Source organism: Halictus rubicundus, chromosome 5, assembly GCF_050948215.1.
Source record: "Halictus rubicundus isolate RS-2024b chromosome 5, iyHalRubi1_principal, whole genome shotgun sequence".
In the NCBI taxonomy this organism is placed as follows: Eukaryota; Metazoa; Arthropoda; class Insecta; order Hymenoptera; family Halictidae; genus Halictus; species Halictus rubicundus.
The window spans coordinates 13,026,067-13,040,387 of record NC_135153.1 but is presented as its reverse complement, the minus strand read 5'-3'; the positions used below and the strand labels follow the sequence as shown (position 1 = coordinate 13,040,387).

The following is a 14,321-nucleotide window of genomic DNA, read 5'->3' as shown; positions in this document are numbered from 1 at the left end:
AATCTAGTGCGCGCTGGTCAGGAGCTGCCGAGATTATGCAGATATTCGGTAATATAAGCGTTAGAAGTAGGCCAAAAATTGACGATGCGCATGCCGTGGAATCCAAGCATTTTTATGCCATTGGATGAGTTTTTTTGGATGAAATCGAGAGCAGCGCGCACTACAAAATATCTCCAGCTACAAATTCAGCTATATTTTGTCTTGATTCTCTGCGAAATAAAACTTGAAGCACGTTTCTGGCAAGTCAGAATTCATAATATCGATAATACAGAGGAAAAAATGTGACAAGTTTAATCACAGACTTAATACCCGTCGGATCAAGACCAAGACGGATCTTACGTCTGTGTCTGAAGGCTGTGAATGGAAATTATTAATTAAATAGTCGCGTGACTACCCCGGGCCCTTAATTCTCCTTCTTTACGAATTTTATTATTTTTTGACTATTTTTAAGTGATTGAGAACGTGAGGACGCCTCTTGCTGCGACGAATTCGAACAACTGTGATGTAGAATTTGTTGGGGGGCCCAGGTCGGCCGATTTTCGCGCGACCAATGAAATCGGCGAGCTGGATAAGGGGTGGGGATAGATCGCGATTCGTCCGGTCCGGCGCGTTCCGCAGTGTTTCCCAGCGTGCTCCACGGTGTTCCGCCGCCTCTGAAGTTACAGTTGGTTAACCCGATCAACGTCTCCGACTGTTGGACGTTAACCGACGGCACTCCTGAACTTGACAGACTGACACGGTCCGTCAGCCACCGCTCTATCCGCCCATCCGAGCGTTACCCGTTAATCGGCGGTTTTCCTGGACACGGCCGACCGTTTCTCTCTCCGAGAGACCCTCGCCGATTTCACCCACGTCGATCCCTAACCAACCGGGATCCCTCTCTCTCACTCTCATTCACTCGCTGTTGTTTCGTTCTTCGTTCCCCGCCGAACGAAAGACAGTCGATAACGCTGGATGACACCTGGCCCAACCGCGGCGGGTGCCGTCAGTCTCGCGGACACAATCTATCCGCAAACTTCGCGGGGACTGACAGCGGCCGCAAGATCGAACCCTGTCGAGAGCTAACAGGGGAAGTTTGGCAGCCGCCGCGCGACTAATTGGAGAAAAAGATCAGAAAAGAGGGAAGAGTTCTTTCTTTGGATCCCGCCAAAGGACTTGTCAATAAAGCGGACGCTGCTCTCTTGGTCCTTTTCTGCAGCAGATAGAGATTCTTTCTTTCGGTGATGCGGGCAACATCTGTGCCGGTGTCTTATGTCTTATCTTACGTTGTTTTATGTCTTGTTGTGCTGATCTTAGACCTTCAGCACTTAGTTATGAAAAATTGACGAAGTGTCACGTATACGTACTCCGTTTAAACAATTTTCGAAGTCAGCCGACTCACCCGTTCCCGGTACCGAGGATCTCATTTATTCAAAAATAAACTAACCCTCCGACGAGTCAGGGTCTATTCCGACCCAGAGTATCAAATACGTTTCTGACGAATTAATTAAATGAAATATTAGGTCGAGTCATAAGTAACTTCCGATGCAGCTAAGTAGAGTCTATTGTTCGTCCTATTGTTGTCCTCGCTATGAGTTACCGGGACAACGAGTTTTTGTTTTGACTATATAGATGAGGGTTCAGTTAGTCTTTTGTCAACTGTTTTGTGCGATGCGCGTTGCGTTAAACTGTTTTTCTTAACCTCTGAAATGGACAGTCAAAAAGTGCATATTCGTCATGTAATGCTTCGGGAATTTAAACAAGGCAATAGTGCTACGGCGACAGCCGAAAAAATATGCAGTGTATATGATGAAGGACTAATAACTGATCGGGCAGTTAGAAATTGATTTGTAAAATTCCGTTCTGGAAATATGACCTTAAAAGACGAACCGAGGGCGGGACGTCCTTCCGAGCTTCGCGACAACCTTTTAAAGGCAATATTGAAGCAAAATCCACGTCAATCAACAAAATGTCTGATGAAAAAACGGAAGTTACTTATGACTCGACCTAAAAGATGGATGAATGAAGCAGCGAATGGTACTGAACATACTGAAGCATATATTTACAAAAATGATCCGCCGTTCGAGGGTTAAGTCAATCCGAATAAAATTTTCTGAACAAACGCTTTGTTTTTCCCGCGAGCTTAAACATTTCCAAGGGACGGCGAACCTTATCCAAATCCTTCGGTAAACAGGCCACCGGCAAAATTCCTCAGATCTGGAGTCCCGTCGTGTCGAAGATTCCCGCAGGAGTCTCCGGAGTGAAAATCGGATTGCCCGTTTGCTGACGTAGTCCTCCCGCTGTCGTCGTTGCGTTTTGTTAGCAAGAACGGAACGGAACGGCACGGAAGAGACAAAGGAATTGTCGCGAGATTCGGGTCGCCGGAGGATCAAGATCGTTTCAAGGAAAACCGGGGGGCATTCTGCTGGTTACGTGGACTCGAAACACGAGTCACGACTACGACGAACGAGAGACAAGCGAAACGAATTAACTAGGCGGCGACTGGACCGAGAGAACGCTGTGATTCGGGACACTGAAGTTGTTTGGGGCGCTATCTGAATAACGTTCCTCCCACGGTGGGGTTGGCTCACTGGCCGAAATACTTGATCTAGGATCTTGATTCGAGATAAACGGACCGAGGAACCGGACCACCCTTTTGCCACAAAAAGGAAATTACTAGTCCCTTCTAGTAGCTCCGTCTCCGAAGTCGATGGAATTCCCGGAGACAATTCGCAGCTAATTAATAGCCCTGCACGTTGACAGCAAAGGTTGCCTTCTTGCTTCTGTTCTAGGTATTGCCTCTTTAGTGTCCTAAGGAGGTCTCTTCAAAATTTTTTACAGCAGTAGAGTTAGTAGAAGCAAAGGACGTGTGTATGCTCGTATGCCAGGGACTTCCTTTATACCATCCTGAGAAGGTTCCTTAAAAATTTGTTACATCAGTAGTAGTATCCTAGGGACTTCTTTTTTACTATTCTGATAAGGTTTCATTAAAAATTGTTTCCTTTCGGAGCAGTAGAACTTGTTGATTGGAGGAGGCAAGTGTGATATTTATTGTCGCGGGCAATTTTGCGGTGGAGTTTTTCTGAAACTGTCCACCGAGCATTATTTCCTCGGCGCGGCGCGGCGTACGTGCTATGTTTTCATTTATCGAGGAGGCCGAACGAATTATTTATCTTTATTTCCGCTCGTTCGTTGCCAGTGTAACGCGGCACACGCGTCCCGTATCGATTTTCCCGCAGCCAGATGGAAATTATTTCCACCGGCGTTAATGAGCCGGGCCCGTCGAGAGCGGACCGTCGATCGACGAGCCGTCAACGACTGGCGTCGCGTCCAAACATTCAGAAACAACGATGTTAGCCAACGTTATCTCCAGCGCGCACCAACTTTCGCGCGCTCGCCCGGCCACCGGCGGCATTTTTCCCCCGTGAAATTGGAGCGCGGGGCCGGTCCTACGCCGCTGCTCGGAGGCACAGTGGCTCTCACGCTCGTCCGCGCGCGTTCAAAGCGACGGCGAAACGTTAAAATTGTTACTATGCCGTGTTTCCCGCCCTTTGTCGTCGGCACTTTCACCGCTCAACCACCCCCTCCCCTCTCCCTGGCCGTCCGCACGAGCGGATACTTTCCAATTTCGAAAATAGAATTTCAGGTTTTGTGCTGCCGCTCGGACAAAGAAACGCGGCGGAGCCTCCCGCGAACAAATGTGCGAGCCACTGTGTTCGATCGTTTGTTCGGCGAACAATGAGCTTTGCTTTTCCAGCGGAAAGGATACTAGCAAAAGGAAAATGCTAGACTAACAATCGTAAAACAATGGAGCGTGGCGTCTTTGATTTTTGTTTTTCCTTCTGAGTCAGCGGTTCCCAACCGGCAACGGGAAGATTTCCCTCTTTTCGCACGTGTCCGTAATTCTCGCATCGAGGAAAGGTCCAGGGAGTTCTGGGAGTAGTACCGTCAAGGTTGTGGATACTATTCGGAGATGGTAAGTTGCCAAGTTCCTATACGCTGACCGACACTGGGCACAGTGACTATGTGACATGATGCGCGTGCGCGACAACGCAGCACGTCACGTGACCAGTCTACGCTCTCAGTGGGGGATCTTGGAGTGTGCTCATGGTGGTGGAATGGAATAGTGGAAGGGGAAAAGGAGGAGAGATCACTTGATGACACTGCACTGGTCCAGTGTCGTCAGATTTGTCTGTCCACTGTACCCTCCCCTTCTACGACGCTACTCCCCCACGCTTCCGCCACTGCCCGGTCACGTGACGCGTTTCGTCCCCGTCACAATGTCACGTGACTAATCCGTGGCAGAGAAGGGGTCAATTCCCCTGATCGGGCGTCACTTCGCCGGGCCAAGGGGACTATAGTCTGTCCAACGAGACGAGGCAGTAAACGTAAACATAGATACTCGAGTGCGACACAGTTAAAGGTGCCCTTCACAGTAAAGCACGCACGCTGGTACTTCACTGCCTCGTCCCGTTGGACAGACTATAAACCGCTTGTTCTACTGAATTCCCACTAGAATTTCCCACATTGAAGCATCATTGTTTCGGTGTTTCTCCTCGCAGACGTTGATCGCGCTCGATGCGAACGACTCGGCGAATGAAAACAGTACGTGTAAGGTGGGGGAACGAATTCGATTGGCCGGCAACTTACTTAATCTCGGCGCGGCACTTTCGCGGTAGCGTTGACAACCTCTGCCCGGTACAGCGATCATCGTAAGTGATCAAACATTTTCGAGCTGCGTTCGGATTCCTGCGAGTCGCTGTGAATTCCGTCGGACGAGTCTAGTAGTTGTTCTCGATGGGACTGGGACCGTGGAAAGAGGTCGCGCGCGCCGCTCCTGACAAAGAGGGTTAATGGCGAAGTTGGTGTTGGTGCTCTCGAGCGTTCCCTCGGAGCATTTTCTCCTCGATGCTACTCGCGCACTCGACCGCGTGTCGATACTAGTCGTCGGCCGAGAGGGACACAAGGGCCGCCCCGCGAGTCGCTCCGTACGCCAGCGTCCTTAAACGTTGCCGACGAGCCCCGGGATACCCGCCACGAAAATGTTCGCGGTAAAATCGTCCTTTCGACCCGATTAGAGTATCCGTTCTCCGAGGAAAATTCTCCCTCCCTCCCCTCCCCCCACCCGGATAAATGAAATTCTCGCTGCGCGCCCCGTTCTCATAAGTTCCCCACTGTCAACAGGCGGCTACGGTCTACGGATTATTGCCTCGCGGAGCGTACTCGGGCCCTGCTTCTCGACGACGCGCGCTTTAATCCGGCGAATCGTTAACTAGTCCTCCTCGAATAACCCGACGCGCGTGGTTCAGGGGCTTTCCGGTCTCGACGGCTTGAAAAACCGATTTTTTCCATGGCGTGCTCCCGCCGCTTCTGGACCCGGAAGCGTGCCTGCAAAGTACTGTAAATGAAACTCGTAAGATCGTAAAAGCTGCGGAAGGCTAAAGGTCGCTGGACCTTTGACACAGTTTGCGAATGCTGTCTGAAAATGTTTGAAACCGAGGTATTAGGGGTACCCATAAGCAATCAATTATTTGCAAAGAATTTGTTTTGCCTTTAGTTCTGTGCCGATCTTTTACAGTTTTCGGTAAAGCAGCCTGTGTTTCTAAATATTCTAAAAAGTATAATTTCTTTTTAGAACCCTGTAATAAAATGGCGGCGTCCTTACCTTCCGAGGATCATATTCGTCATTGCATACTTCTTCAGTTTCATGCGGGATTTAATGCAACGGTAACAACGAAGAAAATTTGCGATGTTTATGGAGATGTATTGAAGGTCAACAAGTGTCAACGTTGGATCAGAAGGTTTGCTGCTGGTGATTATGAAAGGTGTTACTGTGCATTTGGTGGGACCGTCGTGGCATGATTCACTTTGAGTTGTTGGAACCTGGAGAAACGGTTACTGCTGAGTTGTATTGTCAGCAATTACGACGGCTGTATTCAGAACTATTCAAAAAGAGGGCATCTTTACAGCGAAACTCACTCAGGAAGAAATCAAAGAATTGCAATGGAAAGTTTTACCGCAACCCCGTACTCACCGGATATTGCTCCCTCTGACTATCATCTTTTCAGATCTCCGGAGCATTATTTAAGAAATAAAACATTCGCTTCTGTAGAAGATGTAAATAGGCACCTTGAGTGATATTTTGCTTCACGAAACCTGGATTTCTATAAGAGGGGGATTGAAAATTTGCAGGAAAGATGGCATACTGTCCTTGATAATGATGGAGATTATATAATAAATTAAGAAATAAAAACTTGAATTTACTACAAAGTTTGTTTTAGATTTCAGAATAATTGCTTACTTATGGGTCTCAATAATATTTATGGAACCGCATTTCGAGCCTGCCTGTGATACGTCCAAAACGATCTGGTCTCTGATGGCCACGAAACGGAGTTCGTCCAGCGAAGATAAAAGGTTGCCTCGAATTTTCGGTTAACTCGCATCCGCGCGAAGTTGGCCGCCGGTAGCCGGCGAGCTTATTAGCACGCGTAATTACGCCGAGTAACTCGCAGGACGCTTTGAAATTGCGCACGGACAAAGTAATTATTCGTTCGGAACGGCCGCGTCGACGTCGCACCGTCCGAAACAGAGTTCGCGAATTCCGCGGCCGAGAGAGCACCGTTTCCTCGGGCGTTCTCGTCCGGTAAACGTGCTGGCCCCTTCAGGTGAAAAATAAATCTTAATTACCCCCCGTCTGTTCTATATCGTCGACTGTCGCGCGATTAACTCGAGAGAATTTCGGATCCCCTAGGAGATCGATTCCGACGGAACGAAATCGTCCAGTCGACTAACAACGCGCGCGCTTAATGACGGTGAAAAAGGGCGGGAAGGCGAGCGGGCAGGCGGGCGGAGGAGTTGAGGTGGATTTACGGAAACATGACGGAAATTCAATGGAATAGCCGCTCCTATTGTTTCGAATTGCGGGCACGGGCGGCAGTGAATAGCGTGCATGTTTTTTGAATTTTTCAAATTATTCTCAGTGTTGGTTATCGACCGCGAGCATGCCGAAAGCTTGCGTCAACGAGAACCGTGAAAAGCTGGCGAGAACGCTGCTGGGAATTTCATTGCAGTGTTAACCCCTTACACTGCGCGATTTTTTTCATTTGACTAACAAAATTTGAAATTTGAGTGCGTGTAGCGAAAAGCCTCTCGCGGCGGGGAGGGGGGGTGGTGGAGAGATATTGGAAATTTTATTTATTGAAAAAATCGGAGTGGATTGCGTGTGTGGTATCCACTTGTTTTAGTTACACACGTTCGAAATACAAAATAAAATAGCCGAAGTTACCATTTCTATGGCGATGGAATAGAGAAAGTTCGAAATTAGAGTAATAACTTTTAATCAACATTCCTAGAGCGTTCGCGAACTTTGTCCAGCGGCCTGTACAAAATCCGGCGCAACTTCTGCCCTGGAAATTAGCTTCGGGAGCCGTGAATTTCCATAAATATTCGCCGTCTAATTATTGCCAGCGTATTGTCGTTATCGTTGAGCGCGGATCGAAATGCGAGAAAGGGGGCTGTGAAAGAGAGGCGCGCCAATGTTGGCGAAGACGGCCGCCGGAGAACGAGCTCGGCTCCTTCGACGCTTTCAACGTCGACCTGGTCGAAGTCTTAGAGCAACCAACGACTAATTAGCCGGTGTGCGAAGAAAATACGCGCTACGACCGGACGCATTAATTGGAATTCTTCGGAGAAGGCCCGCTAATTAAGTTCCCGGCCCGTTCTACTCGAGGCGAATATTTCGGCCGAGCTTGTTACTCCTCTGGGAATACAGGGTTGCCCGGAGATATAACAATTCGAGGCAGATTCACCGAACGAATGCGAATCAAAAAGTCCTGCACCATTTTTTAATTCAACGCTCTGGTCTCGAGTTGTCAGCAGTCGAATTTTAATCATTCGAATTCGCGCGCGCCCTTAGCCGACCGAGCCGCGCGCACGCGCAGTTGCGACACTCGGGACGTCACGATGCGGCGTGGGCTCCCGCCGAAGGCCCCGTCCGAAAAACATTAATACATCGGAAACAAAGCCTCAAATCGAAAAATGATACAGGACTTTTCGGTTCGTATTCACTTCAGGAACCTGCATGCCTCGTTTCATATATTTTGGACACCCCGTACATTTCGCTCAGGCCAACTCGGCCAATAAGGAAGTCGATCCGCACCTAGCGGACACGGGTCGAAGCGTTTCCGGGCTTTTACGTGGTTTCGGACATTGTCCCGACGACGCGGTGCACTCCGATCTGCCGACCGTTTGTCCGGATTATACACGCTCGACTACGCAAGGCTCGCTCTCCTCCGGTTCGGCGAATACAGAACGAATAGCGGAACTTGCAAGGATCTTCGCCCGGCCGTGCTATAACTCTCCGTTACGTTGCCCGGCTTTTATTCCCCTCGTGTTTCATAATTTTGAGGTTGCGCCGCTGTTGAAGCTTTAAGGAGGAAAGCGGCCCCGTATTACTTAAACGGACGTTTATCCCCACGGTATTTTGCCTATCCGCGATCCGCGTAAATCAAGACAAAGAGCCATCTCTCCGAGAGGATCTGGTGGCATTATCACATAATTTTTGCAATTTTTTGCCCGGCTCTGATCGTCTCGACATATTCCCCAGTTTTACCTCGAAATTGTATAAGCTTTGAGGGGATACAGCTTACGCTTAAAACGCAGAGCGAACCATATTTCACACAATTTCTCCAATCAATATTTTATTTGCGATGTGTATTCAATCAATTATATTCCCTTTGTTCTCGGTTGGTGACTGGACTGCGGATTTGAAGCAATTATGACCCAAAATGGGTACGTACAGTTCGAGGCAGTTATTCAAAAATTGAAGGTCGTACAGTGATTTCTCTGTATATGTCGCCAAGGCCTGGAGGATCAATGTCGTGAAATTATCCCCACTACCTCGGGGCATACTCTGTCAGGGGACAACGAGGAGTGTAAACGTAACACAGCTCGGGTATGTCTCCTGTACGATACACGACGCTGGCAAGACCCGTCTTGTTGACATATATCGAGTATTCACTGTACTGCGTAACTTATGGAAACAATATTTTAGCCACCGGGTGAATACGGGGGTCCGTGTCGGACATCAAAGGGGAGATCGATGAACACGCGCGTTAAGGGCGAGGTTCCAAGAATGTTGTCGCGGTCGCGGCGGAAATGTGACCGTGTTTTCGTCTTCGAAACACGGTCGGGCGTCGTGGATCGGTTTCCTCCGTCGAACTCGGCGCGAGCGAGCGCGGAGAGGGAAGGAGAGAGAGAGGGAGAGAGAGAGAGAGACAGAGTAAGAGAGTCCGTCATCCCTCCGAGGCGAAAGCCGTCGATCGGCGAAACGACGAAACGAAAAGACGAAACGAGACGGCCGAACGAGCGGCGGAAGGGAGAAGGGCCGTGAGCTGGCGAGGAAATTGCGAGAGTGGGCGACGAAAGAGCCGGGGAGACAGGAAAGATTGCAACAAATCTCGGGGCGGACAAACTAGGGTGAAACTTCTGACGAGTTTACTTCCCCTTATTGTTGAACTGCAAAGGAAAGGAAGGCGGGCAAGCGGGCAGACGCGCGCGCGCGCGGGAGAACGTTTCATCTCCCCGTCGAAGTGCCGGCAACAAACACACATCCGACGAGGGACAAGAACTAACCGTCGAGAAACCCTCGTCTCTCTAATTCGGTGTGAAACTTCGAAGGTCGTTATCGCGAGCGCGAGCGCCGTTACACGCTTTTATTCGCGATCGCTCGATCGGGGGAGCCTGCAAATCATTGTACCAGCCGTGTTTCTCTCTCTCTCTCTCTCTCTGCTCTCTGGTAGTTCGCTGTAATTTTCTCATTCATTCGGATTTCGCCGAAGTTAATGCAAACGTCGCCGCGACAAGGTTTGCAAGTTCGGGCCTCCCGGGATAAGGAATTAACCGGTTATGGGGCAACCAATCGTGCGCGCCGTATCGTCTCCCCACTCTCTGTTTACGGGCAGTGGTGGGGACGCGTCAGGCGAGAGAATAATGCGCGTGGTTCGAGCCTAACGGGTAGTTATCGAACGACCAATCGCGCACACGCTCGATCTGTCTCCTAGGAGTTGGTTTCCCGCTCGCCGTGGCTGCAGCCGGGAACCGCAGAGCCACGGCGAAGCGGGCAATGAATGGTCACGTCCGCGGCAGAATCGCGGGGACTTCTGCCGGCGCCGCTGAAGGGAAACGCGACAATATACTTTGGCCCATTAGCGTAAAGTAGGATCGTGGATCGAGCACTCGGACGCAAAGTGGAGTTTCGCAAGAGCGGATGAGACATCTCGCGGAAGAAGCTGCGCAGAGCCGCGGAGGAAGCCGGGACGCCACTTCGAAAACGGCACAAGTAGCGAAAACACTTAAGCGACTACAAGGCGAAATAAAAAAATGAAACTCGAGCGTCCCCCGCGCGCAACAAGATAAAATACGCGGAATAAACGTCCGGTGGAAGGAGAATGCGACATATGCACGGCTCCCAACGAATTTGCGTTTCCTCCATCGGTATCCGTTGTTTCCCATCCTCCGGCGATGTGTGTTTTTTTAATCTTTCAACTGAATTTCACATTTCGAATATCGGGTTCAGTCGCTATCGCTTTGTTTCATCCTCGAACATGATATCTGGTTTATTTCCATCGTGTTTAATTGTATTGCGCGGATATGATCATTGTTACTATTACATGACGAACGCGGACTAAACCAATTCTGATGAAACGCGAACCTGTACGCAACAATACGATTCGTACGCGCGGGAACAATAGTGACAGAAGATTGCTGTGTACTAGGCCGGGTCTGCCTGTCTGTGTAGTCAATTGGTATCGCGTATCGTGTAGTCCCGACCTTACCGGGAAGCAATACGCGTTTATTAAAGCGCAACGCCGACGAGAACCAATCAGCTTTCCCGTCGCTATCGATTCGTTTGATCTTGCTGTCGACGGAAAGAACGTCTTTTTGCTCGGCCTCTTTGACCGAGCCGGCGGCTGCTCGATTTTTTCGAAATTGATTCTGGCCCGAGGATCCACGGTGTAAGCGGTCTCGTCGGGAAAATGGCGGACTCGGGCAGGACGCGACGTTTCGCGTTCACCCAGTTACGCGAACTTCTGCTTCCGGGCGGCGCGCAGCTTCGTCCCCGAAAATAATAAAATTCAATTAGCCCGGTTTCGGGTCCGGGTCATCTCGTTGCTGCTGTGCTTCGCCATTTGTTCGAGGTTCATGTGAGAAAAGTCCGCGTGGGTAACTTCGCAAATTATGAGCGACTCTGCGCCTCTCCCCGGGAGAGAGAGAGAGAGAGAGGGGCTCTCTAACGAACGATCCGTTATACGAAAATGTCGTTAACGCGAAAAACCTGGAAAAGTTTACCTTGCATTTTCGTTCGGCGCGCGTTTCTGGGGATTCCGACGCGATTACTCGATCGACGATTACGCGACGGATTAAAATCCGCTGGAACGGGTCAGCCGGTGACGGAATTTAATTTTTCACTCCTCCCTCGCACCCCCTGTCACGTAAATGTTCCGGCGATATAATTTTCACTGAAAAAAATCGGGGGCGATCCCATACCTTCCGCCGATGGCGTATATATACATATATATAAATTGAAGAATTAACGACCGGCGCGAGTACATCGATGCGTACAGGTGCATACAGACGCGTACAGACACACGCGTGCGGCCGATCGTCTGCGGAAACGGGCGCATCGATCGATCCCGTCGAACAATGCCACTCTTTAGTCGCCATAACGAATCGCTGGATGGTCGGGTGTATCGTTGCGCATTTCGGAATCCCTAATTAGAGGGTCTAATTTTCAGTTTTAGCGCGCTCTATAACGCTTCGTCCAGCTTTTCGCGTCGATGCAAACCCGATACGGCCGCCATTACACGATCGTTACGCGAAACGAACCAATCACCGGACCGAAATTCCCAAACAATTATTGTTTTCGTTGATTCGTCACACGCCGGAAATGATGGGAACGAATACACGAGGAAAAGGAGCGCGATAATTATGGCGGGATGTTCCAACGCACTTCGTGCTCTGCTGGTGATCTTCAATCTGTGAAAAACAGGTAGACTCACGTATTACGATAAAATACGACTGCGGATCTTTCGCGTTAGGTGTACGGAGCACTAAGAACGACTATTTCACGTTACTTTATAGAAATAACGTGAATGTATCTATCAAAATTGCTAGCCATTTTTTTAAATATACACCCGGAGAAATCAATATTCGTAAATTAAAAATATTAGAATCCGCCATTTTGACAGGTCCCGTAAACCTAGTGTTAAGGAAAATAAAAATCGTTTGTGCCGGTTGCGAGGCGTAGGAACCAAATGGGAATTTATTCCCATTTTTAGTAAATTTACCAAGTCCTAAGAAATGTGTTGGTGTCCTCAAATTCTTTTAGTCCTTCCACTCCTTGAAATTACCCTCCCTCAAGCGATAGCATAATATGGGAACAGGCGCGAGTAATAATATTTCAGCGACACTATTGGCGTAGGAGCCAAATGAGAATTTATTTCTGTTTTTAGTGTATTTCCTAAGTCGTAAGAAATGTGTCGATATCCCTAAATTCTTTTAGTTCTTCCACTACTTGAAATTTGCACTCGTAGCGCAAAATGGGAACAGGCGCATGTTGCAATATTTCAGTAACGCTATTGGATAAGCTACGTGTGCCGGAAACAAAAGGCTCGCGCATCAGAATGCTCTATGAATAGCGAGTGTGAACTGCAGAGAAGGTTCGGGACATGTTATTAAATCTTAGCCCGACAATATTCGGGGAAAACTGTTCCGGAAACCCGAATCGTTGGCACGTAGACAGGGAGAACGCGCACGCCGGCTGCCGTGCGAATTCCGTGGAAGGACACCTCGAAGGATCGCATCCCAGCGGAATCTTCTTCCCGTTCACGGTTCACGAGAAGCTCGCAGTATCGATACCAGGGGCGGCGAGAGTGTCCGCTGTCGGTGGAGAGTCGGATACTCGTGCGATAAATCAATAAAATTACGCGGCCCGTGAGTGATTGATGCACGGTCCGAAAAAAGCGAAAACGCGATCGCGATCACACCTTCACGCGCAGGGTGTCCCTTTCAAACCGGTTCTGAAAGGTTACGGTTGAAAATCGGTTATTCACAAGATATATGAAGCCACGTCACCCTCTGTGCTACAATCGAATTAAAACGTCTACTAAATCCACCCTCGCGTACGTTCGCCACCCTTGGACCGTACTTATTTTTAAACGTGCCCGAGTGCGGAAAGTGTGGGCAATTTTTAATAAGAACGCCGCTAAATTTAAGTATCGTCGAAACGGCAACCATTGTGCACATTTTACAAACGCGGCGTGAGAAGTGCAGGAGAAGGGCCTGCGATTTTTAGTAACAGTACTGTGCAACGTTCCCCCCTGTTCCCTCCAAATTTCAATTTGCGATAAGTTGTTTAAAGTACGGGAGGAGCGCATCACCTCGATCGATGGCGACCGGAGGGATGTTGAGGCAGGGTAGCCTAAACTGTGCCCGGCCCGTCGAGCATCCTAATTAAGCGAGGGCCGGTGAATCGGGAATTTCCTTAAAAGCGAAACCTGGTCGCGGCCCAGAATCTTGAATCGCGTCGCCCCGGTAAACGCTTAAACGTTTTCGATGTTTCGCTGGAATGTCGCGCGATTCAAGTTCTCCGTGGAGCAGACAATGCGGGGCCGACCCGCGCCGAGCCGAGCCGAGCCTAGAGGAGTGGAGAGGAGAGGAGAGGAGAGAGAGAGAGAGAGAGAGAAACATTTTTAACGGGAAACAACCGCCGCCGCCCCCGCAGCCTCTGTCTCCGTACCTGCGTCGACGTTCTCGCACTCGAAAACTAGAACGCCTAGCCCCCGAGCAACCTGATCCAGTTTCCCCGCGACTCATCCGAAACGTCGATCAACCGACACCCTGACTTACCGTTCCCGGCTCCCCGGATTAGCGAGAAATTCCGAGAACCCACGCGAAATCTCCTATTACTCGTTGTGTACCTTCAAGTCCTGCATCCCCTAATGCGTCGATCGATGCGGAACATAGTTTTCTACAAAAAGTGGGCTAAAAAACCCATTAACCTTTGTGCATTGTAAATCGGTTCGCAGTTAACATTCGGCTCTGGACAAACCTAGCTACCGACTCGAGTGCAATGTATACGAAACGTTAAATTAGCTCGCATATTTTGGCAAGAAAAATCGTAATTAACAATTGTATGGCAGGTCCCGGGTCTATTTTGACCCAGCATTACACTAAACCTACCAAGGTTTAATAGCCGATTTTCTATTTCACAATTACTGAAATTATAGAAACACTTTCATGACCGAATTGATTTCTTTATTTAAGCACATACTGTGATAAAA

At 49.3% G+C, this 14,321-nt stretch overlaps 1 protein-coding gene across 2 annotated transcripts in view; it reads right to left on the bottom strand.

Moving 5' to 3' along the window:
• Window positions 1–14,321, bottom strand: part of Gaba-b-r2 (gamma-aminobutyric acid type B receptor subunit 2) — a 168,502-nt gene that overhangs the window by 131,736 nt on the left and 22,445 nt on the right. Inside the window, exon 1 of one of the 2 annotated variants that reach the window (XM_076788464.1) lies at window positions 4,630–4,650. The exons of the other annotated variant lie outside the window; for it this stretch is intronic. The gene's annotated coding sequence lies outside the window, so the exon portion shown is untranslated. Of the gene's footprint in view, window positions 1–4,629; window positions 4,651–14,321 lie in introns of those variants that run through there. 2 annotated transcript variants of the gene reach the window in all.